Source organism: Haliotis asinina, chromosome 5 (assembly GCF_037392515.1).
Source record: "Haliotis asinina isolate JCU_RB_2024 chromosome 5, JCU_Hal_asi_v2, whole genome shotgun sequence".
Lineage (NCBI taxonomy): Eukaryota > Metazoa > Mollusca > Gastropoda > Lepetellida > Haliotidae > Haliotis > Haliotis asinina.
This window is the reverse complement of record NC_090284.1, coordinates 2,456,807-2,483,032: the sequence shown is the minus strand read 5'-3', so window position 1 is coordinate 2,483,032 and position 26,226 is coordinate 2,456,807. Positions and strand designations below refer to the sequence as shown.

The window sequence follows — 26,226 nt, the reverse complement described above, 5'->3', positions numbered from 1 at the left end:
GTTAATCACACAACATGCAAAAAGATACGCTGTGAACAGGATTCGAACCTGCGCGGGAATAACCCATTGGATTTCGAGTCCAACGCCTTAACCACTCGGCCATCAAAGCTCTCCCATATCCCCTCACTAGTAAAGGAACTATCTTGTAGAAAGTCAGCTTTAGTTAAATAGCAAAACTAAAAGTAAGACGCTATGAACAGGATTCGAACCTGTGCGGTAATATACCATTGGATTTCGAGTCCAACGCCTTAACCACTCGGCCATCACAGCACTCACGGCAGTCAAGTCAAACAGACTCAAGCAACTTCTTGGGAGGGTTTCACCAGCTCAAAATGACACATCAATACTATTCCAAATGCACAATAACAAATTCTGTCCTCGACACACTCGTCCATACACAGCACACAATGTTGAGGAAATAAAATAACAAACATTTCATCTGACTTTCTAAATTTTGTCTACGATTTCTTTCATTTTCTTTCAGTTGAGTTGTCTACTTTTTACTCGGGCCAGTCTTTTGTCATATTTTGTGTCATCCAACAGTATTCACCAGTGGCCTTTCAAACGAGATGCCAAAAGAAAGACGTTAATCACACAACATGCAAAAAGATACGCTGTGAACAGGATTCGAACCTGCGCGGGAATAACCCATTGGATTTCAAGTCCAACGCCTTAACCACTCGGCCATCACAGCTCTCCCATATCCCCTCACTAGTAAAGGAACTATCTTGTAGAAAGTCAGCTTTAGTTAAATAGCAAAACTAAAAGTAAGACGCTATGAACAGGATTCGAACCTGTGCGGGAATATACCATTGGATTTCGAGTCCAACGCCTTAACCACTCGGCCATCACAGCACTCACGGCAGTCAAGTCAAACAGACTCAAGCAACTTCTTGGGAGGGTTTCACCAGCTCAAAATGACACATCAATACTATTCCAAATGCACAATAACAAATTCTATCCTCGACACACTCGTCCATACACAGCACACAATGTTGAGGAAATAAAATAACAAACATTTCATCTGACTTTCTAAATTTTGTCTACGATTTCTTTCATTTTCTTTCAGTTGAGCTGTCTACTTTTTACTCGGGCCAGTCTTTTGTCATATTTTGTGTCATCCAACAGTATTCACCAGTGGCCTTTCAAACGAGATGCCAAAAGAAAGACGTTAATCACACAACATGCAAAAAGATACGCTGTGAACAGGATTCGAACCTGCGCGGGAATAACCCATTGGATTTCGAGTCCAACGCCTTAACCACTCGGCCATCAAAGCTCTCCCATATCCCCTCACTAGTAAAGGAACTATCTTGTAGAAAGTCAGCTTTAGTTAAATAGCAAAACTAAAAGTAAGACGCTATGAACAGGATTCGAACCTGTGCGGTAATATACCATTGGATTTCGAGTCCAACGCCTTAACCACTCGGCCATCACAGCACTCACGGCAGTCAAGTCAAACAGACTCAAGCAACTTCTTGGGAGGGTTTCACCAGCTCAAAATGACACATCAATACTATTCCAAATGCACAATAACAAATTCTGTCCTCGACACACTCGTCCATACACAGCACACAATGTTGAGGAAATAAAATAACAAACATTTCATCTGACTTTCTAAATTTTGTCTACGATTTCTTTCATTTTCTTTCAGTTGAGTTGTCTACTTTTTACTCGGGCCAGTCTTTTGTCATATTTTGTGTCATCCAACAGTATTCACCAGTGGCCTTTCAAACGAGATGCCAAAAGAAAGACGTTAATCACACAACATGCAAAAAGATACGCTGTGAACAGGATTCGAACCTGCGCGGGAATAACCCATTGGATTTCAAGTCCAACGCCTTAACCACTCGGCCATCACAGAACTCCCATGTCCCCTCACTAGTAAAGGAACTATCTTGTAGAAAGTCAGCTTTAGTTAAATAGCAAAACTAAAAGTAAGACGCTATGAACAGGATTCGAACCTGTGCGGGAATATACCATTGGATTTCGAGTCCAACGCCTTAACCACTCGGCCATCACAGCACTCACGGCAGTCAAGTCAAACAGACTCAAGCAACTTCTTGGGAGGGTTTCACCAGCTCAAAATGACACATCAATACTATTCCAAATGCACAATAACAAATTCTATCCTCGACACACTCGTCCATACACAGCACACAATGTTGAGGAAATAAAATAACAAACATTTCATCTGACTTTCTAAATTTTGTCTACGATTTCTTTCATTTTCTTTCAGTTGAGTTGTCTACTTTTTACTCGGGCCAGTCTTTTGTCATATTTTGTGTCATCCAACAGTATTCACCAGTGGCCTTTCAAACGAGATGCCAAAAGAAAGACGTTAATCACACAACATGCAAAAAGATACGCTGTGAACAGGATTCGAACCTGCGCGGGAATAACCCATTGGATTTCAAGTCCAACGCCTTAACCACTCGGCCATCACAGAACTCCCATGTCCCCTCACTAGTAAAGGAACTATCTTGTAGAAAGTCAGCTTTAGTTAAATAGCAAAACTAAAAGTAAGACGCTATGAACAGGATTCGAACCTGTGCGGGAATATACCATTGGATTTCGAGTCCAACGCCTTAACCACTCGGCCATCACAGCACTCACGGCAGTCAAGTCAAACAGACTCAAGCAACTTCTTGGGAGGGTTTCACCAGCTCAAAATGACACATCAATACTATTCCAAATGCACAATAACAAATTCTATCCTCGACACACTCGTCCATACACAGCACACAATGTTGAGGAAATAAAATAACAAACATTTCATCTGACTTTCTAAATTTTGTCTACGATTTCTTTCATTTTCTTTCAGTTGAGCTGTCTACTTTTTATTCGGGCCAGTCTTTTGTCATATTTTGTGTCATCCAACAGTATTCACCAGTGGCCTTTCAAACGAGATGCCAAAAGAAACACGTTAATCACACAACATGCAAAAAGATACGCTGTGAACAGGATTCGAACCTGCGCGGGAATAACCCATTGGATTTCGAGTCCAACGCCTTAACCACTCGGCCATCACAGCTCTCCCATATCCCCTCACTAGTAAAGGAACTATCTTGTAGAAAGTCAGCTTTAGTTAAATAGCAAAACTAAAAGTAAGACGCTATGAACAGGATTCGAACCTGTGCGGTAATATACCATTGGATTTCGAGTCCAACGCCTTAACCACTCGGCCATCACAGCACTCACGGCAGTCAAGTCAAACAGACTCAAGCAACTTCTTGGGAGGGTTTCACCAGCTCAAAATGACACATCAATACTATTCCAAATGCACAATAACAAATTCTATCCTCGACACACTCGTCCATACACAGCACACAATGTTGAGGAAATAAAATAACAAACATTTCATCTGACTTTCTAAATTTTGTCTACGATTTCTTTCATTTTCTTTCAGTTGAGCTGTCTACTTTTTACTCGGGCCAGTCTTTTGTCATATTTTGTGTCATCCAACAGTATTCACCAGTGGCCTTTCAAACGAGATGCCAAAAGAAAGACGTTAATCACACAACATGCAAAAAGATACGCTGTGAACAGGATTCGAACCTGCGCGGGAATAACCCATTGGATTTCAAGTCCAACGCCTTAACCACTCGGCCATCACAGAACTCCCATGTCCCCTCACTAGTAAAGGAACTATCTTGTAGAAAGTCAGCTTTAGTTAAATAGCAAAACTAAAAGTAAGACGCTATGAACAGGATTCGAACCTGTGCGGGAATATACCATTGGATTTCGAGTCCAACGCCTTAACCACTCGGCCATCACAGCACTCACGGCAGTCAAGTCAAACAGACTCAAGCAACTTCTTGGGAGGGTTTCACCAGCTCAAAATGACACATCAATACTATTCCAAATGCACAATAACAAATTCTATCCTCGACACACTCGTCCATACACAGCACACAATGTTGAGGAAATAAAATAACAAACATTTCATCTGACTTTCTAAATTTTGTCTACGATTTCTTTCATTTTCTTTCAGTTGAGTTGTCTACTTTTTACTCGGGCCAGTCTTTTGTCATATTTTGTGTCATCCAACAGTATTCACCAGTGGCCTTTCAAACGAGATGCCAAAAGAAAGACGTTAATCACACAACATGCAAAAAGATACGCTGTGAACAGGATTCGAACCTGCGCGGGAATAACCCATTGGATTTCGAGTCCAACGCCTTAACCACTCGGCCATCACAGCTCTCCCATATCCCCTCACTAGTAAAGGAACTATCTTGTAGAAAGTCAGCTTTAGTTAAATAGCAAAACTAAAAGTAAGACGCTATGAACAGGATTCGAACCTGTGCGGTAATATACCATTGGATTTCGAGTCCAACGCCTTAACCACTCGGCCATCACAGCACTCACGGCAGTCAAGTCAAACAGACTCAAGCAACTTCTTGGGAGGGTTTCACCAGCTCAAAATGACACATCAATACTATTCCAAATGCACAATAACAAATTCTGTCCTCGACACACTCGTCCATACACAGCACACAATGTTGAGGAAATAAAATAACAAACATTTCATCTGACTTTCTAAATTTTGTCTACGATTTCTTTCATTTTCTTTCAGTTGAGTTGTCTACTTTTTACTCGGGCCAGTCTTTTGTCATATTTTGTGTCATCCAACAGTATTCACCAGTGGCCTTTCAAACGAGATGCCAAAAGAAAGACGTTAATCACACAACATGCAAAAAGATACGCTGTGAACAGGATTCGAACCTGCGCGGGAATAACCCATTGGATTTCAAGTCCAACGCCTTAACCACTCGGCCATCACAGCTCTCCCATATCCCCTCACTAGTAAAGGAACTATCTTGTAGAAAGTCAGCTTTAGTTAAATAGCAAAACTAAAAGTAAGACGCTATGAACAGGATTCGAACCTGTGCGGTAATATACCATTGGATTTCGAGTCCAACGCCTTAACCACTCGGCCATCACAGCACTCACGGCATGAAAGTCAAACAGACTCAGGCAACTTCTTGGGAGGGTTTCACCAGCTCAAAATGACACATCAATACTATTCCAAATGCACAATAACAAATTCTATCCTCGACACACTCGTCCATACACAGCACACAATGTTGAGGAAATAAAATAACAAACATTTCATCTGACTTTCTAAATTTTGTCTACGATTTCTTTCATTTTCTTTCAGTTGAGTTGTCTACTTTTTACTCGGGCCAGTCTTTTGTCATATTTTGTGTCATCCAACAGTATTCACCAGTGGCCTTTCAAACGAGATGCCAAAAGAAAGACGTTAATCACACAACATGCAAAAAGATACGCTGTGAACAGGATTCGAACCTGCGCGGGAATAACCCATTGGATTTCAAGTCCAACGCCTTAACCACTCGGCCATCACAGAACTCCCATGTCCCCTCACTAGTAAAGGAACTATCTTGTAGAAAGTCAGCTTTAGTTAAATAGCAAAACTAAAAGTAAGACGCTATGAACAGGATTCGAACCTGTGCGGGAATATACCATTGGATTTCGAGTCCAACGCCTTAACCACTCGGCCATCACAGCACTCACGGCAGTCAAGTCAAACAGACTCAAGCAACTTCTTGGGAGGGTTTCACCAGCTCAAAATGACACATCAATACTATTCCAAATGCACAATAACAAATTCTATCCTCGACACACTCGTCCATACACAGCACACAATGTTGAGGAAATAAAATAACAAACATTTCATCTGACTTTCTAAATTTTGTCTACGATTTCTTTCATTTTCTTTCAGTTGAGCTGTCTACTTTTTACTCGGGCCAGTCTTTTGTCATATTTTGTGTCATCCAACAGTATTCACCAGTGGCCTTTCAAACGAGATGCCAAAAGAAAGACGTTAATCACACAACATGCAAAAAGATACGCTGTGAACAGGATTCGAACCTGCGCGGGAATAACCCATTGGATTTCGAGTCCAACGCCTTAACCACTCGGCCATCACAGCTCTCCCATATCCCCTCACTAGTAAAGGAACTATCTTGTAGAAAGTCAGCTTTAGTTAAATAGCAAAACTAAAAGTAAGACGCTATGAACAGGATTCGAACCTGTGCGGTAATATACCATTGGATTTCGAGTCCAACGCCTTAACCACTCGGCCATCACAGCACTCACGGCAGTCAAGTCAAACAGACTCAAGCAACTTCTTGGGAGGGTTTCACCAGCTCAAAATGACACATCAATACTATTCCAAATGCACAATAACAAATTCTGTCCTCGACACACTCGTCCATACACAGCACACAATGTTGAGGAAATAAAATAACAAACATTTCATCTGACTTTCTAAATTTTGTCTACGATTTCTTTCATTTTCTTTCAGTTGAGTTGTCTACTTTTTACTCGGGCCAGTCTTTTGTCATATTTTGTGTCATCCAACAGTATTCACCAGTGGCCTTTCAAACGAGATGCCAAAAGAAAGACGTTAATCACACAACATGCAAAAAGATACGCTGTGAACAGGATTCGAACCTGCGCGGGAATAACCCATTGGATTTCGAGTCCAACGCCTTAACCACTCGGCCATCACAGCTCTCCCATATCCCCTCACTAGTAAAGGAACTATCTTGTAGAAAGTCAGCTTTAGTTAAATAGCAAAACTAAAAGTAAGACGCTATGAACAGGATTCGAACCTGTGCGGTAATATACCATTGGATTTCGAGTCCAACGCCTTAACCACTCGGCCATCACAGCACTCACGGCAGTCAAGTCAAACAGACTCAAGCAACTTCTTGGGAGGGTTTCACCAGCTCAAAATGACACATCAATACTATTCCAAATGCACAATAACAAATTCTGTCCTCGACACACTCGTCCATACACAGCACACAATGTTTAGGAAATAAAATAACAAACATTTCATCTGACTTTCTAAATTTTGTCTACGATTTCTTTCATTTTCTTTCAGTTGAGTTGTCTACTTTTTACTCGGGCCAGTCTTTTGTCATATTTTGTGTCATCCAACAGTATTCACCAGTGGCCTTTCAAACGAGATGCCAAAAGAAAGACGTTAATCACACAACATGCAAAAAGATACGCTGTGAACAGGATTCGAACCTGCGCGGGAATAACCCATTGGATTTCAAGTCCAACGCCTTAACCACTCGGCCATCACAGAACTCCCATGTCCCCTCACTAGTAAAGGAACTATCTTGTAGAAAGTCAGCTTTAGTTAAATAGCAAAACTAAAAGTAAGACGCTATGAACAGGATTCGAACCTGTGCGGGAATATACCATTGGATTTCGAGTCCAACGCCTTAACCACTCGGCCATCACAGCACTCACGGCAGTCAAGTCAAACAGACTCAAGCAACTTCTTGGGAGGGTTTCACCAGCTCAAAATGACACATCAATACTATTCCAAATGCACAATAACAAATTCTATCCTCGACACACTCGTCCATACACAGCACACAATGTTGAGGAAATAAAATAACAAACATTTCATCTGACTTTCTAAATTTTGTCTACGATTTCTTTCATTTTCTTTCAGTTGAGCTGTCTACTTTTTACTCGGGCCAGTCTTTTGTCATATTTTGTGTCATCCAACAGTATTCACCAGTGGCCTTTCAAACGAGATGCCAAAAGAAAGACGTTAATCACACAACATGCAAAAAGATACGCTGTGAACAGGATTCGAACCTGCGCGGGAATAACCCATTGGATTTCGAGTCCAACGCCTTAACCACTCGGCCATCACAGCTCTCCCATATCCCCTCACTAGTAAAGGAACTATCTTGTAGAAAGTCAGCTTTAGTTAAATAGCAAAACTAAAAGTAAGACGCTATGAACAGGATTCGAACCTGTGCGGTAATATACCATTGGATTTCGAGTCCAACGCCTTAACCACTCGGCCATCACAGCACTCACGGCAGTCAAGTCAAACAGACTCAAGCAACTTCTTGGGAGGGTTTCACCAGCTCAAAATGACACATCAATACTATTCCAAATGCACAATAACAAATTCTGTCCTCGACACACTCGTCCATACACAGCACACAATGTTTAGGAAATAAAATAACAAACATTTCATCTGACTTTCTAAATTTTGTCTACGATTTCTTTCATTTTCTTTCAGTTGAGTTGTCTACTTTTTACTCGGGCCAGTCTTTTGTCATATTTTGTGTCATCCAACAGTATTCACCAGTGGCCTTTCAAACGAGATGCCAAAAGAAAGACGTTAATCACACAACATGCAAAAAGATACGCTGTGAACAGGATTCGAACCTGCGCGGGAATAACCCATTGGATTTCAAGTCCAACGCCTTAACCACTCGGCCATCACAGCTCTCCCATATCCCCTCACTAGTAAAGGAACTATCTTGTAGAAAGTCAGCTTTAGTTAAATAGCAAAACTAAAAGTAAGACGCTATGAACAGGATTCGAACCTGTGCGGTAATATACCATTGGATTTCGAGTCCAACGCCTTAACCACTCGGCCATCACAGCACTCACGGCATGAAAGTCAAACAGACTCAGGCAACTTCTTGGGAGGGTTTCACCAGCTCAAAATGACACATCAATACTATTCCAAATGCACAATAACAAATTCTATCCTCGACACACTCGTCCATACACAGCACACAATGTTGAGGAAATAAAATAACAAACATTTCATCTGACTTTCTAAATTTTGTCTACGATTTCTTTCATTTTCTTTCAGTTGAGTTGTCTACTTTTTACTCGGGCCAGTCTTTTGTCATATTTTGTGTCATCCAACAGTATTCACCAGTGGCCTTTCAAACGAGATGCCAAAAGAAAGACGTTAATCACACAACATGCAAAAAGATACGCTGTGAACAGGATTCGAACCTGCGCGGGAATAACCCATTGGATTTCAAGTCCAACGCCTTAACCACTCGGCCATCACAGAACTCCCATGTCCCCTCACTAGTAAAGGAACTATCTTGTAGAAAGTCAGCTTTAGTTAAATAGCAAAACTAAAAGTAAGACGCTATGAACAGGATTCGAACCTGTGCGGGAATATACCATTGGATTTCGAGTCCAACGCCTTAACCACTCGGCCATCACAGCACTCACGGCAGTCAAGTCAAACAGACTCAAGCAACTTCTTGGGAGGGTTTCACCAGCTCAAAATGACACATCAATACTATTCCAAATGCACAATAACAAATTCTATCCTCGACACACTCGTCCATACACAGCACACAATGTTGAGGAAATAAAATAACAAACATTTCATCTGACTTTCTAAATTTTGTCTACGATTTCTTTCATTTTCTTTCAGTTGAGCTGTCTACTTTTTACTCGGGCCAGTCTTTTGTCATATTTTGTGTCATCCAACAGTATTCACCAGTGGCCTTTCAAACGAGATGCCAAAAGAAAGACGTTAATCACACAACATGCAAAAAGATACGCTGTGAACAGGATTCGAACCTGCGCGGGAATAACCCATTGGATTTCGAGTCCAACGCCTTAACCACTCGGCCATCAAAGCTCTCCCATATCCCCTCACTAGTAAAGGAACTATCTTGTAGAAAGTCAGCTTTAGTTAAATAGCAAAACTAAAAGTAAGACGCTATGAACAGGATTCGAACCTGTGCGGTAATATACCATTGGATTTCGAGTCCAACGCCTTAACCACTCGGCCATCACAGCACTCACGGCAGTCAAGTCAAACAGACTCAAGCAACTTCTTGGGAGGGTTTCACCAGCTCAAAATGACACATCAATACTATTCCAAATGCACAATAACAAATTCTGTCCTCGACACACTCGTCCATACACAGCACACAATGTTGAGGAAATAAAATAACAAACATTTCATCTGACTTTCTAAATTTTGTCTACGATTTCTTTCATTTTCTTTCAGTTGAGTTGTCTACTTTTTACTCGGGCCAGTCTTTTGTCATATTTTGTGTCATCCAACAGTATTCACCAGTGGCCTTTCAAACGAGATGCCAAAAGAAAGACGTTAATCACACAACATGCAAAAAGATACGCTGTGAACAGGATTCGAACCTGCGCGGGAATAACCCATTGGATTTCAAGTCCAACGCCTTAACCACTCGGCCATCACAGCTCTCCCATATCCCCTCACTAGTAAAGGAACTATCTTGTAGAAAGTCAGCTTTAGTTAAATAGCAAAACTAAAAGTAAGACGCTATGAACAGGATTCGAACCTGTGCGGGAATATACCATTGGATTTCGAGTCCAACGCCTTAACCACTCGGCCATCACAGCACTCACGGCAGTCAAGTCAAACAGACTCAAGCAACTTCTTGGGAGGGTTTCACCAGCTCAAAATGACACATCAATACTATTCCAAATGCACAATAACAAATTCTATCCTCGACACACTCGTCCATACACAGCACACAATGTTGAGGAAATAAAATAACAAACATTTCATCTGACTTTCTAAATTTTGTCTACGATTTCTTTCATTTTCTTTCAGTTGAGCTGTCTACTTTTTACTCGGGCCAGTCTTTTGTCATATTTTGTGTCATCCAACAGTATTCACCAGTGGCCTTTCAAACGAGATGCCAAAAGAAAGACGTTAATCACACAACATGCAAAAAGATACGCTGTGAACAGGATTCGAACCTGCGCGGGAATAACCCATTGGATTTCGAGTCCAACGCCTTAACCACTCGGCCATCAAAGCTCTCCCATATCCCCTCACTAGTAAAGGAACTATCTTGTAGAAAGTCAGCTTTAGTTAAATAGCAAAACTAAAAGTAAGACGCTATGAACAGGATTCGAACCTGTGCGGTAATATACCATTGGATTTCGAGTCCAACGCCTTAACCACTCGGCCATCACAGCACTCACGGCAGTCAAGTCAAACAGACTCAAGCAACTTCTTGGGAGGGTTTCACCAGCTCAAAATGACACATCAATACTATTCCAAATGCACAATAACAAATTCTGTCCTCGACACACTCGTCCATACACAGCACACAATGTTGAGGAAATAAAATAACAAACATTTCATCTGACTTTCTAAATTTTGTCTACGATTTCTTTCATTTTCTTTCAGTTGAGTTGTCTACTTTTTACTCGGGCCAGTCTTTTGTCATATTTTGTGTCATCCAACAGTATTCACCAGTGGCCTTTCAAACGAGATGCCAAAAGAAAGACGTTAATCACACAACATGCAAAAAGATACGCTGTGAACAGGATTCGAACCTGCGCGGGAATAACCCATTGGATTTCAAGTCCAACGCCTTAACCACTCGGCCATCACAGCTCTCCCATATCCCCTCACTAGTAAAGGAACTATCTTGTAGAAAGTCAGCTTTAGTTAAATAGCAAAACTAAAAGTAAGACGCTATGAACAGGATTCGAACCTGTGCGGTAATATACCATTGGATTTCGAGTCCAACGCCTTAACCACTCGGCCATCACAGCACTCACGGCATGAAAGTCAAACAGACTCAGGCAACTTCTTGGGAGGGTTTCACCAGCTCAAAATGACACATCAATACTATTCCAAATGCACAATAACAAATTCTATCCTCGACACACTCGTCCATACACAGCACACAATGTTGAGGAAATAAACTAACAAACATTTCATCTGACTTTCTAAATTTTGTCTACGATTTCTTTCATTTTCTTTCAGTTGAGTTGTCTACTTTTTACTCGGGCCAGTCTTTTGTCATATTTTGTGTCATCCAACAGTATTCACCAGTGGCCTTTCAAACGAGATGCCAAAAGAAAGACGTTAATCACACAACATGCAAAAAGATACGCTGTGAACAGGATTCGAACCTGCGCGGGAATAACCCATTGGATTTCAAGTCCAACGCCTTAACCACTCGGCCATCACAGAACTCCCATGTCCCCTCACTAGTAAAGGAACTATCTTGTAGAAAGTCAGCTTTAGTTAAATAGCAAAACTAAAAGTAAGACGCTATGAACAGGATTCGAACCTGTGCGGGAATATACCATTGGATTTCGAGTCCAACGCCTTAACCACTCGGCCATCACAGCACTCACGGCAGTCAAGTCAAACAGACTCAAGCAACTTCTTGGGAGGGTTTCACCAGCTCAAAATGACACATCAATACTATTCCAAATGCACAATAACAAATTCTATCCTCGACACACTCGTCCATACACAGCACACAATGTTGAGGAAATAAAATAACAAACATTTCATCTGACTTTCTAAATTTTGTCTACGATTTCTTTCATTTTCTTTCAGTTGAGTTGTCTACTTTTTACTCGGGCCAGTCTTTTGTCATATTTTGTGTCATCCAACAGTATTCACCAGTGGCCTTTCAAACGAGATGCCAAAAGAAAGACGTTAATCACACAACATGCAAAAAGATACGCTGTGAACAGGATTCGAACCTGCGCGGGAATAACCCATTGGATTTCAAGTCCAACGCCTTAACCACTCGGCCATCACAGAACTCCCATGTCCCCTCACTAGTAAAGGAACTATCTTGTAGAAAGTCAGCTTTAGTTAAATAGCAAAACTAAAAGTAAGACGCTATGAACAGGATTCGAACCTGTGCGGGAATATACCATTGGATTTCGAGTCCAACGCCTTAACCACTCGGCCATCACAGCACTCACGGCAGTCAAGTCAAACAGACTCAAGCAACTTCTTGGGAGGGTTTCACCAGCTCAAAATGACACATCAATACTATTCCAAATGCACAATAACAAATTCTATCCTCGACACACTCGTCCATACACAGCACACAATGTTGAGGAAATAAAATAACAAACATTTCATCTGACTTTCTAAATTTTGTCTACGATTTCTTTCATTTTCTTTCAGTTGAGCTGTCTACTTTTTATTCGGGCCAGTCTTTTGTCATATTTTGTGTCATCCAACAGTATTCACCAGTGGCCTTTCAAACGAGATGCCAAAAGAAACACGTTAATCACACAACATGCAAAAAGATACGCTGTGAACAGGATTCGAACCTGCGCGGGAATAACCCATTGGATTTCGAGTCCAACGCCTTAACCACTCGGCCATCACAGCTCTCCCATATCCCCTCACTAGTAAAGGAACTATCTTGTAGAAAGTCAGCTTTAGTTAAATAGCAAAACTAAAAGTAAGACGCTATGAACAGGATTCGAACCTGTGCGGGAATATACCATTGGATTTCGAGTCCAACGCCTTAACCACTCGGCCATCACAGCACTCACGGCAGTCAAGTCAAACAGACTCAAGCAACTTCTTGGGAGGGTTTCACCAGCTCAAAATGACACATCAATACTATTCCAAATGCACAATAACAAATTCTATCCTCGACACACTCGTCCATACACAGCACACAATGTTGAGGAAATAAAATAACAAACATTTCATCTGACTTTCTAAATTTTGTCTACGATTTCTTTCATTTTCTTTCAGTTGAGCTGTCTACTTTTTATTCGGGCCAGTCTTTTGTCATATTTTGTGTCATCCAACAGTATTCACCAGTGGCCTTTCAAACGAGATGCCAAAAGAAACACGTTAATCACACAACATGCAAAAAGATACGCTGTGAACAGGATTCGAACCTGCGCGGGAATAACCCATTGGATTTCGAGTCCAACGCCTTAACCACTCGGCCATCACAGCTCTCCCATATCCCCTCACTAGTAAAGGAACTATCTTGTAGAAAGTCAGCTTTAGTTAAATAGCAAAACTAAAAGTAAGACGCTATGAACAGGATTCGAACCTGTGCGGTAATATACCATTGGATTTCGAGTCCAACGCCTTAACCACTCGGCCATCACAGCACTCACGGCAGTCAAGTCAAACAGACTCAAGCAACTTCTTGGGAGGGTTTCACCAGCTCAAAATGACACATCAATACTATTCCAAATGCACAATAACAAATTCTATCCTCGACACACTCGTCCATACACAGCACACAATGTTGAGGAAATAAAATAACAAACATTTCATCTGACTTTCTAAATTTTGTCTACGATTTCTTTCATTTTCTTTCAGTTGAGTTGTCTACTTTTTACTCGGGCCAGTCTTTTGTCATATTTTGTGTCATCCAACAGTATTCACCAGTGGCCTTTCAAACGAGATGCCAAAAGAAAGACGTTAATCACACAACATGCAAAAAGATACGCTGTGAACAGGATTCGAACCTGCGCGGGAATAACCCATTGGATTTCAAGTCCAACGCCTTAACCACTCGGCCATCACAGCTCTCCCATGTCCCCTCACTAGTAAAGGAACTATCTTGTAGAAAGTCAGCTTTAGTTAAATAGCAAAACTAAAAGTAAGACGCTATGAACAGGATTCGAACCTGTCCGGGAATATCCCATTGGATTTCGAGTCCAACGCCTTAACCACTCGGCCATCACAGCACTCACGGCAGTCAAGTCAAACAGACTCAAGCAACTTCTTGGGAGGGTTTCACCAGCTCAAAATGACACATCAATACTATTCCAAATGCACAATAACAAATTCTATCCTCGACACACTCGTCCATACACAGCACACAATGTTTAGGAAATAAACTAACAAACATTTCATCTGACTTTCTAAATTTTGTCTACGATTTCTTTCATTTTCTTTCTCCCACTCTACAGTTGAGCTGTCTACTTTTTACTCGGGCCAGTCTTTTGTCATATTTTGTGTCATCCAACAGTATTCACCAGTGGCCTTTCAAACGAGATGCCAAAAGAAAGACGTTAATCACACAACATGCAAAAAGATACGCTGTGAACAGGATTCGAACCTGCGCGGGAATAACCCATTGGATTTCGAGTCCAACGCCTTAACCACTCGGCCATCACAGCTCTCCCATATCCCCTCACTAGTAAAGGAACTATCTTGTAGAAAGTCAGCTTTAGTTAAATAGCAAAACTAAAAGTAAGACGCTATGAACAGGATTCGAACCTGTGCGGTAATATACCATTGGATTTCGAGTCCAACGCCTTAACCACTCGGCCATCACAGCACTCACGGCATAAAAGTCAAACAGACTCAGGCAACTTTTTGGGAGGGTTTCACCAGCTCAAAATGACACATCAATACTATTCCAAATGCACAATAACAAATTCTATCCTCGACACACTCGTCCATACACAGCACACAATGTTGAGGAAATAAAATAACAAACATTTCATCTGACTTTCTAAATTTTGTCTACGATTTCTTTCATTTTCTTTCAGTTGAGTTGTCTACTTTTTACTCGGGCCAGTCTTTTGTCATATTTTGTGTCATCCAACAGTATTCACCAGTGGCCTTTCAAACGAGATGCCAAAAGAAAGACGTTAATCACACAACATGCAAAAAGATACGCTGTGAACAGGATTCGAACCTGCGCGGGAATAACCCATTGGATTTCAAGTCCAACGCCTTAACCACTCGGCCATCACAGCTCTCCCATATCCCCTCACTAGTAAAGGAACTATCTTGTAGAAAGTCAGCTTTAGTTAAATAGCAAAACTAAAAGTAAGACGCTATGAACAGGATTCGAACAGACTCAAGCAACTTCTTGGGAGGGTTTCACCAGCTCAAAATGACACATCAATACTATTCCAAATGCACAATAACAAATTCTATCCTCGACACACTCGTCCATACACAGCACACAATGTTGAGGAAATAAACTAACAAACATTTCATCTGACTTTCTAAATTTTGTCTACGATTTCTTTCATTTTCTTTCAGTTGAGCTGTCTACTTTTTACTCGGGCCAGTCTTTTGTCATATTTTGTGTCATCCAACAGTATTCACCAGTGGCCTTTCAAACGAGATGCCAAAAGAAACACGTTAATCACACAACATGCAAAAAGATACGCTGTGAACAGGATTCGAACCTGCGCGGGAATAACCCATTGGATTTCGAGTCCAACGCCTTAACCACTCGGCCATCACAGCTCTCCCATATCCCCTCACTAGTAAAGGAACTATCTTGTAGAAAGTCAGCTTTAGTTAAATAGCAAAACTAAAAGTAAGACGCTATGAACAGGATTCGAACCTGTGCGGTAATATACCATTGGATTTCGAGTCCAACGCCTTAACCACTCGGCCATCACAGCACTCACGGCATGAAAGTCAAACAGACTCAAGCAACTTCTTGGGAGGGTTTCACCAGCTCAAAATGACACATCAATACTATTCCAAATGCACAATAACAAATTCTATCCTCGACACACTCGTCCATACACAGCACACAATGTTGAGGAAATAAAATAACAAACATTTCATCTGACTTTCTAAATTTTGTCTACGATTTCTTTCATTTTCTTTCAGTTGAGCTGTCTACTTTTTACTCGGGCCAGTCTTTTGTCATATTTTGTGTCATCCAACAGTATTCACCAGTGGCCTTTCAAACGAGATGCCAAAAGAAAGACGTTAATCACACAACATGCAAAAAGATACGCTGTGAACAGGATTCGAACCTGCGCGGGAATAACCCATTGGATTTCAAGTCCAACGCCTTAACCACTCGGCCATCACAGAACTCCCATGTCCCCTCACTAGTAAAGGAACTATCTTGTAGAAAGTCAGCTTTAGTTAAATAGCAAAACTAAAAGTAAGACGCTATGAACAGGATTCGAACCTGTGCGGGAATATCCCATTGGATTTCGAGTCCAACGCCTTAACCACTCGGCCATCACAGCACTCACGGCAGTCAAGTCAAACAGACTCAAGCAACTTCTTGGGAGGGTTTCACCAGCTCAAAATGACACATCAATACTATTCCAAATGCACAATAACAAATTCTATCCTCGACACACTCGTCCATACACAGCACACAATGTTTAGGAAATAAACTAACAAACATTTCATCTGACTTTCTAAATTTTGTCTACGATTTCTTTCATTTTCTTTCTCCCACTCTACAGTTGAGCTGTCTACTTTTTACTCGGGCCAGTCTTTTGTCATATTTTGTGTCATCCAACAGTATTCACCAGTGGCCTTTCAAACGAGATGCCAAAAGAAAGACGTTAATCACACAACATGCAAAAAGATACGCTGTGAACAGGATTCGAACCTGCGCGGGAATAACCCATTGGATTTCAAGTCCAACGCCTTAACCACTCGGCCATCACAGCTCTCCCATATGCCCTCACTAGTAAAGGAACTATCTTGTAGAAAGTCAGCTTTAGTTAAATAGCAAAACTAAAAGTAAGACGCTATGAACAGGATTCGAAACTGCGCGGTAATATACCATTGGATTTCGAGTCCAACGCCTTAACCACTCGGCCATCACAGCACTCACGGCATGAAAGTCAAACAGACTCAAGCAACTTCTTGGGAGGGTTTCACCAGCTCAAAATGACACATCAATACTATTCCAAATGCACAATAACAAATTCTATCCTCGACACACTCGTCCATACACAGCACACAATGTTGAGGAAATAAAATAACAAACATTTCATCTGACTTTCTAAATTTTGTCTACGATTTCTTTCATTTTCTTTCAGTTGAGCTGTCTACTTTTTACTCGGGCCAGTCTTTTGTCATATTTTGTGTCATCCAACAGTATTCACCAGTGGCCTTTCAAACGAGATGCCAAAAGAAAGACGTTAATCACACAACATGCAAAAAGATACGCTGTGAACAGGATTCGAACCTGCGCGGGAATAACCCATTGGATTTCAAGTCCAACGCCTTAACCACTCGGCCATCACAGAACTCCCATGTCCCCTCACTAGTAAAGGAACTATCTTGTAGAAAGTCAGCTTTAGTTAAATAGCAAAACTAAAAGTAAGACGCTATGAACAGGATTCGAACCTGTGCGGGAATATCCCATTGGATTTCGAGTCCAACGCCTTAACCACTCGGCCATCACAGCACTCACGGCAGTCAAGTCAAACAGACTCAAGCAACTTCTTGGGAGGGTTTCACCAGCTCAAAATGACACATCAATACTATTCCAAATGCACAATAACAAATTCTATCCTCGACACACTCGTCCATACACAGCACACAATGTTTAGGAAATAAAATAACAAACATTTCATCTGACTTTCTAAATTTTGTCTACGATTTCTTTCATTTTCTTTCTCCCACTCTACAGTTGAGCTGTCTACTTTTTACTCGGGCCAGTCTTTTGTCATATTTTGTGTCATCCAACAGTATTCACCAGTGGCCTTTCAAACGAGATGCCAAAAGAAAGACGTTAATCACACAACATGCAAAAAGATACGCTGTGAACAGGATTCGAACCTGCGCGGGAATAACCCATTGGATTTCAAGTCCAACGCCTTAATCACTCGGCCATCACAGCTCTCCCATATCCCCTCACTAGTAAAGGAACTATCTTGTAGAAAGTCAGCTTTAGTTAAATAGCAAAACTAAAAGTAAGACGCTATGAACAGGATTCGAACCTGCGCGGGAATATCCCATTGGATTTCGAGTCCAACGCCTTAACCACTCGGCCATCACAGCACTCACGGCAGTCAAGTCAAACAGACTCAAGCAACTTCTTGGGAGGGTTTCACCAGCTCAAAATGACACATCAATACTATTCCAAATGCACAATAACAAATTCTGTCCTCGACACACTCGTCCATACACAGCACACAATGTTGAGGAAATAAAATAACAAACATTTCATCTGACTTTCTAAATTTTGTCTACGATTTCTTTCATTTTCTTTCAGTTGAGCTGTCTACTTTTTACTCGGGCCAGTCTTTTGTCATATTTTGTGTCATCCAACAGTATTCACCAGTGGCCTTTCAAACGAGATGCCAAAAGAAAGACGTTAATCACACAACATGCAAAAAGATACGCTGTGAACAGGATTCGAACATGCGCGGGAATAACCCATTGGATTTCAAGTCCAACGCCTTAACCACTCGGCCATCACAGCTCTCCCATATCCCCTCACTAGTAAAGGAACTATCTTGTAGAAAGTCAGCTTTAGTTAAATAGCAAAACTAAAAGTAAGACGCTATGAACAGGATTCGAACCTGTGCGGTAATATACCATTGGATTTCGAGTCCAACGCCTTAACCACTCGGCCATCACAGCACTCACGGCAGTCAAGTCAAACAGACTCAAGCAACTTCTTGGGAGGGTTTCACCAGCTCAAAATGACACATCAATACTATTCCAAATGCACAATAACAAATTCTATCCTCGACACACTCGTCCATACACAGCACACAATGTTGAGGAAATAAACTAACAAACATTTCATCTGACTTTCTAAATTTTGTCTACGATTTCTTTCATTTTCTTTCAGTTGAGCTGTCTACTTTTTACTCGGGCCAGTCTTTTGTCATATTTTGTGTCATCCAACAGTATTCACCAGTGGCCTTTCAAACGAGATGCCAAAAGAAAGACGTTAATCACACAACATGCAAAAAGATACGCTGTGAACAGGATTCGAACCTGCGCGGGAATAACCCATTGGATTTCGAGTCCAACGCCTTAACCACTCGGCCATCACAGCTCTCCCATATCCCCTCACTAGTAAAGGAACTATCTTGTAGAAAGTCAGCTTTAGTTAAATAGCAAAACTAAAAGTAAGACGCTATGAACAGGATTCGAACCTGTGCGGTAATATACCATTGGATTTCGAGTCCAACGCCTTAACCACTCGGCCATCACAGCACTCACGGCATGAAAGTCAAACAGACTCAAGCAACTTCTTGGGAGGGTTTCACCAGCTCAAAATGACACATCAATACTATTCCAAATGCACAATAACAAATTCTATCCTCGACACACTCGTCCATACACAGCACACAATGTTGAGGAAATAAAATAACAAACATTTCATCTGACTTTCTAAATTTTGTCTACGATTTCTTTCATTTTCTTTCAGTTGAGCTGTCTACTTTTTACTCGGGCCAGTCTTTTGTCATATTTTGTGTCATCCAACAGTATTCACCAGTGGCCTTTCAAACGAGATGCCAAAAGAAAGACGTTAATCACACAACATGCAAAAAGATACGCTGTGAACAGGATTCGAACCTGCGCGGGAATAACCCATTGGATTTCAAGTCCAACGCCTTAATCACTCGGCCATCACAGCTCTCCCATATCCCCTCACTAGTAAAGGAACTATCTTGTAGAAAGTCAGCTTTAGTTAAATAGCAAAACTAAAAGTAAGACGCTATGAACAGGATTCGAACCTGTGCGGTAATATACCATTGGATTTCGAGTCCAACGCCTTAACCACTCGGCCATCACAGCACTCACGGCATGAAAGTCAAACAGACTCAAGCAACTTCTTGGGAGGGTTTCACCAGCTCAAAATGACACATCAATACTATTCCAAATGCACAATAACAAATTCTATCCTCGACACACTCGTCCATACACAGCACACAATGTTTAGGAAATAAACTAACAAACATTTCATCTGACTTTCTAAATTTTGTCTACGATTTCTTTCATTTTCTTTCAGTTGAGCTGTCTACTTTTTACTCGGGCCAGTCTTTTGTCATATTTTGTGTCATCCAACAGTATTCACCAGTGGCCTTTCAAACGAGATGCCAAAAGAAAGACGTTAATCACACAACATGCAAAAAGATACGCTGTGAACAGGATTCGAACCGGCGCGGGAATAACCCATTGGATTTCGAGTCCAACGCCTTAACCACTCGGCCATCACAGCTCTCCCATATCCCCTCACTAGTAAAGGAACTATCTTGTAGAAAGTCAGCTTTAGTTAAATAGCAAAACTAAAAGTAAGACGCTATGAACAGGATTCGAACCTGTGCGGTAATATACCATTGGATTTCGAGTCCAACGCCTTAACCACTCGGCCATCACAGCACTCACGGCATGAAAGTCAAACAGACTCAAGCAACTTCTTGGGAGGGTTTCACCAGCTCAAAATGACACATCAATACTATTCCAAATGCACAATAACAAATTCTATCCTCGACACACTCGTCCATACACAGCACACAATGTTGAGGAAATAAAATAACAAACATTTCATCTGACTTTCTAAATTTTGTCTACGATTTCTTTCATTTTCTTTCAGTTGAGCTGTCTACTTTTTACTCGGGCCAGTCTTTTGTCATATTTTGTGTCATCCAACAGTATTCACCAGTGGCCTTTCAAACGAGATGCCAAAAGAAAGACGTTAATCACACAACATGCAAAAAGATACGCTGTGAACAGGATTCGAACCTGCGCGGGAATAACCCATTGGATTTCAAGTCCAACGCCTTAACCACTCGGCCATCACAGAACTCCCATGTCCCCTCACTAGTAAAGGAACTATCTTGTAGAAAGTCAGCTTTAGTTAAATAGCAAAACTAAAAGTAAGACGCTATGAACAGGATTCGAACCTGTGCGGGAATATCCCATTGGATTTCGAGTCCAACGCCTTAACCACTCGGCCATCACAGCACTCACGGCATGAAAGTCAAACAGACTCAAGCAACTTCTTGGGAGGCTTTCACCAGCTCAAAATGACACATCAATACTATTCCAAATGCACAATAACAAATTCTATCCTCGACACACTCGTCCATACACAGCACACAATGTTTAGGAAATAAAATAACAAACATTTCATCTGACTTTCTAAATTTTGTCTACGATTTCTTTCATTTTCTTTCTCCCACTCTACAGTTGAGCTGTCTACTTTTTACTCGGGCCAGTCTTTTGTCATATTTTGTGTCATCCAACAGTATTCACCAGTGGCCTTTCAAACGAGATGCCAAAAGAAAGACGTTAATCACACAACATGCAAAAAGATACGCTGTGAACAGGATTCGAACCTGCGCGGGAATAACCCATTGGATTTCAAGTCCAACGCCTTAGTCACTCGGCCATCACAGCTCTCCCATATCCCCTCACTAGTAAAGGAACTATCTTGTAGAAAGTCAGCTTTAGTTAAATAGCAAAACTAAAAGTAAGACGCTATGAACAGGATTCGAACCTGCGCGGGAATATACCATTGGATTTCGAGTCCAACGCCTTAACCACTCGGCCATCACAGCACTCACGGCAGTCAAGTCAAACAGACTCAAGCAACTTCTTGGGAGGGTTTCACCAGCTCAAAATGACACATCAATACTATTCCAAATGCACAATAACAAATTCTGTCCTCGACACACTCGTCCATACACAGCACACAATGTTGAGGAAATAAAATAACAAACATTTCATCTGACTTTCTAAATTTTGTCTACGATTTCTTTCATTTTCTTTCAGTTGAGCTGTCTACTTTTTACTCGGGCCAGTCTTTTGTCATATTTTGTGTCATCCAACAGTATTCACCAGTGGCCTTTCAAACGAGATGCCAAAAGAAAGACGTTAATCACACAACATGCAAAAAGATACGCTGTGAACAGGATTCGAACCTGCGCGGGAATAACCCATTGGATTTCAAGTCCAACGCCTTAACCACTCGGCCATCACAGCTCTCCCATATCCCCTCACTAGTAAAGGAACTATCTTGTAGAAAGTCAGCTTTAGTTAAATAGCAAAACTAAAAGTAAGACGCTATGAACAGGATTCGAACCTGTGCGGTAATATACCATTGGATTTCGAGTCCAACGCCTTAACCACTCGGCCATCACAGCACTCACGGCATGAAAGTCAAACAGACTCAAGCAACTTCTTGGGAGGGTTTCACCAGCTCAAAATGACACATCAATACTATTCCAAATGCACAATAACAAATTCTATCCTCGACACACTCGTCCATACACAGCACACAATGTTGAGGAAATAAAATAACAAACATTTCATCTGACTTTCTAAATTTTGTCTACGATTTCTTTCATTTTCTTTCAGTTGAGCTGTCTACTTTTTACTCGGGCCAGTCTTTTGTCATATTTTGTGTCATCCAACAGTATTCACCAGTGGCCTTTCAAACGAGATGCCAAAAGAAAGACGTTAATCACACAACATGCAAAAAGATACGCTGTGAACAGGATTCGAACATGCGCGGGAATAACCCATTGGATTTCAAGTCCAACGCCTTAATCACTCGGCCATCACAGCTCTCCCATATCCCCTCACTAGTAAAGGAACTATCTTGTAGAAAGTCAGCTTTAGTTAAATAGCAAAACTAAAAGTAAGACGCTATGAACAGGATTCGAACCTGTGCGGTAATATACCATTGGATTTCGAGTCCAACGCCTTAACCACTCGGCCATCACAGCACTCACGGCAGTCAAGTCAAACAGACTCAAGCAACTTCTTGGGAGGGTTTCACCAGCTCAAAATGACACATCAATACTATTCCAAATGCACAATAACAAATTCTATCCTCGACACACTCGTCCATACACAGCACACAATGTTTAGGAAATAAACTAACAAACATTTCATCTGACTTTCTAAATTTTGTCTACGATTTCTTTCATTTTCTTTCAGTTGAGCTGTCTACTTTTTACTCGGGCCAGTCTTTTGTCATATTTTGTGTCATCCAACAGTATTCACCAGTGGCCTTTCAAACGAGATGCCAAAAGAAAGACGTTAATCACACAACATGCAAAAAGATACGCTGTGAACAGGATTCGAACCTGCGCGGGAATAACCCATTGGATTTCGAGTCCAACGCCTTAACCACTCGGCCATCACAGCTCTCCCATATCCCCTCACTAGTAAAGGAACTATCTTGTAGAAAGTCAGCTTTAGTTAAATAGCAAAACTAAAAGTAAGACGCTATGAACAGGATTCGAACCTGTGCGGTAATATACCATTGGATTTCGAGTCCAACGCCTTAACCACTCGGCCATCACAGCACTCACGGCATGAAAGTCAAACAGACTCAAGCAACTTCTTGGGAGGGTTTCACCAGCTCAAAATGACACATCAATACTATTCCAAATGCACAATAACAAATTCTATCCTCGACACACTCGTCCATACACAGCACACAATGTTGAGGAAATAAAATAACAAACATTTCATCTGACTTTCTAAATTTTGTCTACGATTTCTTTCATTTTCTTTCAGTTGAGCTGTCTACTTTTTACTCGGGCCAGTCTTTTGTCATATTTTGTGTCATCCAACAGTATTCACCAGTGGCCTTTCAAACGAGATGCCAAAAGAAAGACGTTAATCACACAACATGCAAAAAGATACGCTGTGAACAGGATTCGAACCTGCGCGGGAATAACCCATTGGATTTCAAGTCCAACGCCTTAACCACTCGGCCATCACAGAACTCCCATGTCCCCTCACTAGTAAAGGAACTATCTTGTAGAAAGTCAGCTTTAGTTAAATAGCAAAACTAAAAGTAAGACGCTATGAACAGGATTCGAACCTGTGCGGGAATATCCCATTGGATTTCGAGTCCAACGCCTTAACCACTCGGCCATCACAGCACTCACGGCATGAAAGTCAAACAGACTCAAGCAACTTCTTGGGAGGCTTTCACCAGCTCAAAATGACACATCAATACTATTCCAAATGCACAATAACAAATTCTATCCTCGACACACTCGTCCATACACAGCACACAATGTTTAGGAAATAAAATAACAAACATTTCATCTGACTTTCTAAATTTTGTCTACGATTTCTTTCATTTTCTTTCTCCCACTCTACAGTTGAGCTGTCTACTTTTTACTCGGGCCAGTCTTTTGTCATATTTTGTGTCATCCAACAGTATTCACCAGTGGCCTTTCAAACGAGATGCCAAAAGAAAGACGTTAATCACACAACATGCAAAAAGATACGCTGTGAACAGGATTCGAACCTGCGCGGGAATAACCCATTGGATTTCAAGTCCAACGCCTTAGTCACTCGGCCATCACAGCTCTCCCATATCCCCTCACTAGTAAAGGAACTATCTTGTAGAAAGTCAGCTTTAGTTAAATAGCAAAACTAAAAGTAAGACGCTATGAACAGGATTCGAACCTGCGCGGGAATATACCATTGGATTTCGAGTCCAACGCCTTAACCACTCGGCCATCACAGCACTCACGGCAGTCAAGTCAAACAGACTCAAGCAACTTCTTGGGAGGGTTTCACCAGCTCAAAATGACACATCAATACTATTCCAAATGCACAATAACAAATTCTGTCCTCGACACACTCGTCCATACACAGCACACAATGTTTAGGAAATAAAATAACAAACATTTCATCTGACTTTCTAAATTTTGTCTACGATTTCTTTCATTTTCTTTCAGTTGAGCTGTCTACTTTTTACTCGGGCCAGTCTTTTGTCATATTTTGTGTCATCCAACAGTATTCACCAGTGGCCTTTCAAACGAGATGCCAAAAGAAAGACGTTAATCACACAACATGCAAAAAGATACGCTGTGAACAGGATTCGAACCTGCGCGGGAATAACCCATTGGATTTCAAGTCCAACGCCTTAACCACTCGGCCATCACAGCTCTCCCATATCCCCTCACTAGTAAAGGAACTATCTTGTAGAAAGTCAGCTTTAGTTAAATAGCAAAACTAAAAGTAAGACGCTATGAACAGGATTCGAACCTGTGCGGTAATATACCATTGGATTTCGAGTCCAACGCCTTAACCACTCGGCCATCACAGCACTCACGGCATGAAAGTCAAACAGACTCAAGCAACTTCTTGGGAGGCTTTCACCAGCTCAAAATGACACATCAATACTATTCCAAATGCACAATAACAAATTCTATCCTCGACACACTCGTCCATACACAGCACACAATGTTTAGGAAATAAACTAACAAACATTTCATCTGACTTTCTAAATTTTGTCTACGATTTCTTTCATTTTCTTTCAGTTGAGCTGTCTACTTTTTACTCGGGCCAGTCTTTTGTCATATTTTGTGTCATCCAACAGTATTCACCAGTGGCCTTTCAAACGAGATGCCAAAAGAAAGACGTTAATCACACAACATGCAAAAAGATACGCTGTGAACAGGATTCGAACCTGCGCGGGAATAACCCATTGGATTTCAAGTCTAACGCCTTAACCACTCGGCCATCACAGAACTCCCATGTCCCCTCACTAGTAAAGGAACTATCTTGTAGAAAGTCAGCTTTAGTTAAATAGCAAAACTAAAAGTAAGACGCTATGAACAGGATTCGAACCTGTGCGGGAATATCCCATTGGATTTCGAGTCCAACGCCTTAACCACTCGGCCATCACAGCACTCACGGCAGTCAAGTCAAACAGACTCAAGCAACTTCTTGGGAGGGTTTCACCAGCTCAAAATGACACATCAATACTATTCCAAATGCACAATAACAAATTCTATCCTCGACACACTCGTCCATACACAGCACACAATGTTTAGGAAATAAACTAACAAACATTTCATCTGACTTTCTAAATTTTGTCTACGATTTCTTTCATTTTCTTTCTCCCACTCTACAGTTGAGCTGTCTACTTTTTA

The 26,226-nt window shown here is 41.2% G+C and overlaps 27 non-coding genes across 27 annotated transcripts; all 27 read right to left on the bottom strand.

The window, feature by feature from the left end:
* Nucleotides 1-612: 612 nt before the first annotated feature.
* On the bottom strand, nucleotides 613-694 carry Trnas-uga (transfer RNA serine (anticodon UGA)). Its single transcript has one exon. It is a non-coding gene; the product is annotated as a tRNA-Ser (tRNA).
* Nucleotides 695-2,952: 2,258 nt separating this feature from the next.
* Nucleotides 2,953-3,034, bottom strand: Trnas-cga (transfer RNA serine (anticodon CGA)). The gene has a single exon. It is a non-coding gene; the product is annotated as a tRNA-Ser (tRNA).
* A 1,088-nt stretch (nucleotides 3,035-4,122) lies between these two features.
* Trnas-cga (transfer RNA serine (anticodon CGA)) lies at nucleotides 4,123-4,204 on the bottom strand. The gene has a single exon. It is a non-coding gene; the product is annotated as a tRNA-Ser (tRNA).
* A 503-nt stretch (nucleotides 4,205-4,707) lies between these two features.
* Nucleotides 4,708-4,789, bottom strand: Trnas-uga (transfer RNA serine (anticodon UGA)). Its single transcript has one exon. It is a non-coding gene; the product is annotated as a tRNA-Ser (tRNA).
* A 1,088-nt stretch (nucleotides 4,790-5,877) lies between these two features.
* Nucleotides 5,878-5,959, bottom strand: Trnas-cga (transfer RNA serine (anticodon CGA)). The gene has a single exon. It is a non-coding gene; the product is annotated as a tRNA-Ser (tRNA).
* Nucleotides 5,960-6,462: 503 nt separating this feature from the next.
* Nucleotides 6,463-6,544, bottom strand: Trnas-cga (transfer RNA serine (anticodon CGA)). The gene has a single exon. It is a non-coding gene; the product is annotated as a tRNA-Ser (tRNA).
* A 1,088-nt stretch (nucleotides 6,545-7,632) lies between these two features.
* Trnas-cga (transfer RNA serine (anticodon CGA)) lies at nucleotides 7,633-7,714 on the bottom strand. The gene has a single exon. It is a non-coding gene; the product is annotated as a tRNA-Ser (tRNA).
* A 503-nt stretch (nucleotides 7,715-8,217) lies between these two features.
* On the bottom strand, nucleotides 8,218-8,299 carry Trnas-uga (transfer RNA serine (anticodon UGA)). Its single transcript has one exon. It is a non-coding gene; the product is annotated as a tRNA-Ser (tRNA).
* Nucleotides 8,300-9,972: 1,673 nt separating this feature from the next.
* Nucleotides 9,973-10,054, bottom strand: Trnas-uga (transfer RNA serine (anticodon UGA)). Its single transcript has one exon. It is a non-coding gene; the product is annotated as a tRNA-Ser (tRNA).
* A 1,088-nt stretch (nucleotides 10,055-11,142) lies between these two features.
* Trnas-uga (transfer RNA serine (anticodon UGA)) lies at nucleotides 11,143-11,224 on the bottom strand. The gene has a single exon. It is a non-coding gene; the product is annotated as a tRNA-Ser (tRNA).
* Nucleotides 11,225-12,897: 1,673 nt separating this feature from the next.
* Nucleotides 12,898-12,979, bottom strand: Trnas-cga (transfer RNA serine (anticodon CGA)). Its single transcript has one exon. It is a non-coding gene; the product is annotated as a tRNA-Ser (tRNA).
* A 503-nt stretch (nucleotides 12,980-13,482) lies between these two features.
* On the bottom strand, nucleotides 13,483-13,564 carry Trnas-cga (transfer RNA serine (anticodon CGA)). The gene has a single exon. It is a non-coding gene; the product is annotated as a tRNA-Ser (tRNA).
* Nucleotides 13,565-14,067: 503 nt separating this feature from the next.
* On the bottom strand, nucleotides 14,068-14,149 carry Trnas-uga (transfer RNA serine (anticodon UGA)). Its single transcript has one exon. It is a non-coding gene; the product is annotated as a tRNA-Ser (tRNA).
* A 514-nt stretch (nucleotides 14,150-14,663) lies between these two features.
* Nucleotides 14,664-14,745, bottom strand: Trnas-cga (transfer RNA serine (anticodon CGA)). The gene has a single exon. It is a non-coding gene; the product is annotated as a tRNA-Ser (tRNA).
* A 503-nt stretch (nucleotides 14,746-15,248) lies between these two features.
* Trnas-uga (transfer RNA serine (anticodon UGA)) lies at nucleotides 15,249-15,330 on the bottom strand. Its single transcript has one exon. It is a non-coding gene; the product is annotated as a tRNA-Ser (tRNA).
* Nucleotides 15,331-15,750: 420 nt separating this feature from the next.
* Trnas-cga (transfer RNA serine (anticodon CGA)) lies at nucleotides 15,751-15,832 on the bottom strand. Its single transcript has one exon. It is a non-coding gene; the product is annotated as a tRNA-Ser (tRNA).
* Nucleotides 15,833-16,496: 664 nt separating this feature from the next.
* Nucleotides 16,497-16,578, bottom strand: Trnas-cga (transfer RNA serine (anticodon CGA)). Its single transcript has one exon. It is a non-coding gene; the product is annotated as a tRNA-Ser (tRNA).
* A 353-nt stretch (nucleotides 16,579-16,931) lies between these two features.
* Nucleotides 16,932-17,013, bottom strand: Trnas-uga (transfer RNA serine (anticodon UGA)). Its single transcript has one exon. It is a non-coding gene; the product is annotated as a tRNA-Ser (tRNA).
* Nucleotides 17,014-17,677: 664 nt separating this feature from the next.
* Trnas-cga (transfer RNA serine (anticodon CGA)) lies at nucleotides 17,678-17,759 on the bottom strand. The gene has a single exon. It is a non-coding gene; the product is annotated as a tRNA-Ser (tRNA).
* Nucleotides 17,760-18,273: 514 nt separating this feature from the next.
* Trnas-cga (transfer RNA serine (anticodon CGA)) lies at nucleotides 18,274-18,355 on the bottom strand. Its single transcript has one exon. It is a non-coding gene; the product is annotated as a tRNA-Ser (tRNA).
* A 927-nt stretch (nucleotides 18,356-19,282) lies between these two features.
* Trnas-cga (transfer RNA serine (anticodon CGA)) lies at nucleotides 19,283-19,364 on the bottom strand. Its single transcript has one exon. It is a non-coding gene; the product is annotated as a tRNA-Ser (tRNA).
* Nucleotides 19,365-21,198: 1,834 nt separating this feature from the next.
* On the bottom strand, nucleotides 21,199-21,280 carry Trnas-cga (transfer RNA serine (anticodon CGA)). The gene has a single exon. It is a non-coding gene; the product is annotated as a tRNA-Ser (tRNA).
* A 938-nt stretch (nucleotides 21,281-22,218) lies between these two features.
* Nucleotides 22,219-22,300, bottom strand: Trnas-uga (transfer RNA serine (anticodon UGA)). Its single transcript has one exon. It is a non-coding gene; the product is annotated as a tRNA-Ser (tRNA).
* A 1,088-nt stretch (nucleotides 22,301-23,388) lies between these two features.
* Nucleotides 23,389-23,470, bottom strand: Trnas-cga (transfer RNA serine (anticodon CGA)). The gene has a single exon. It is a non-coding gene; the product is annotated as a tRNA-Ser (tRNA).
* A 664-nt stretch (nucleotides 23,471-24,134) lies between these two features.
* On the bottom strand, nucleotides 24,135-24,216 carry Trnas-cga (transfer RNA serine (anticodon CGA)). Its single transcript has one exon. It is a non-coding gene; the product is annotated as a tRNA-Ser (tRNA).
* Nucleotides 24,217-25,154: 938 nt separating this feature from the next.
* Trnas-uga (transfer RNA serine (anticodon UGA)) lies at nucleotides 25,155-25,236 on the bottom strand. The gene has a single exon. It is a non-coding gene; the product is annotated as a tRNA-Ser (tRNA).
* Nucleotides 25,237-25,900: 664 nt separating this feature from the next.
* On the bottom strand, nucleotides 25,901-25,982 carry Trnas-cga (transfer RNA serine (anticodon CGA)). Its single transcript has one exon. It is a non-coding gene; the product is annotated as a tRNA-Ser (tRNA).
* Between the last annotated feature and the right edge of the window lie 244 nt (nucleotides 25,983-26,226).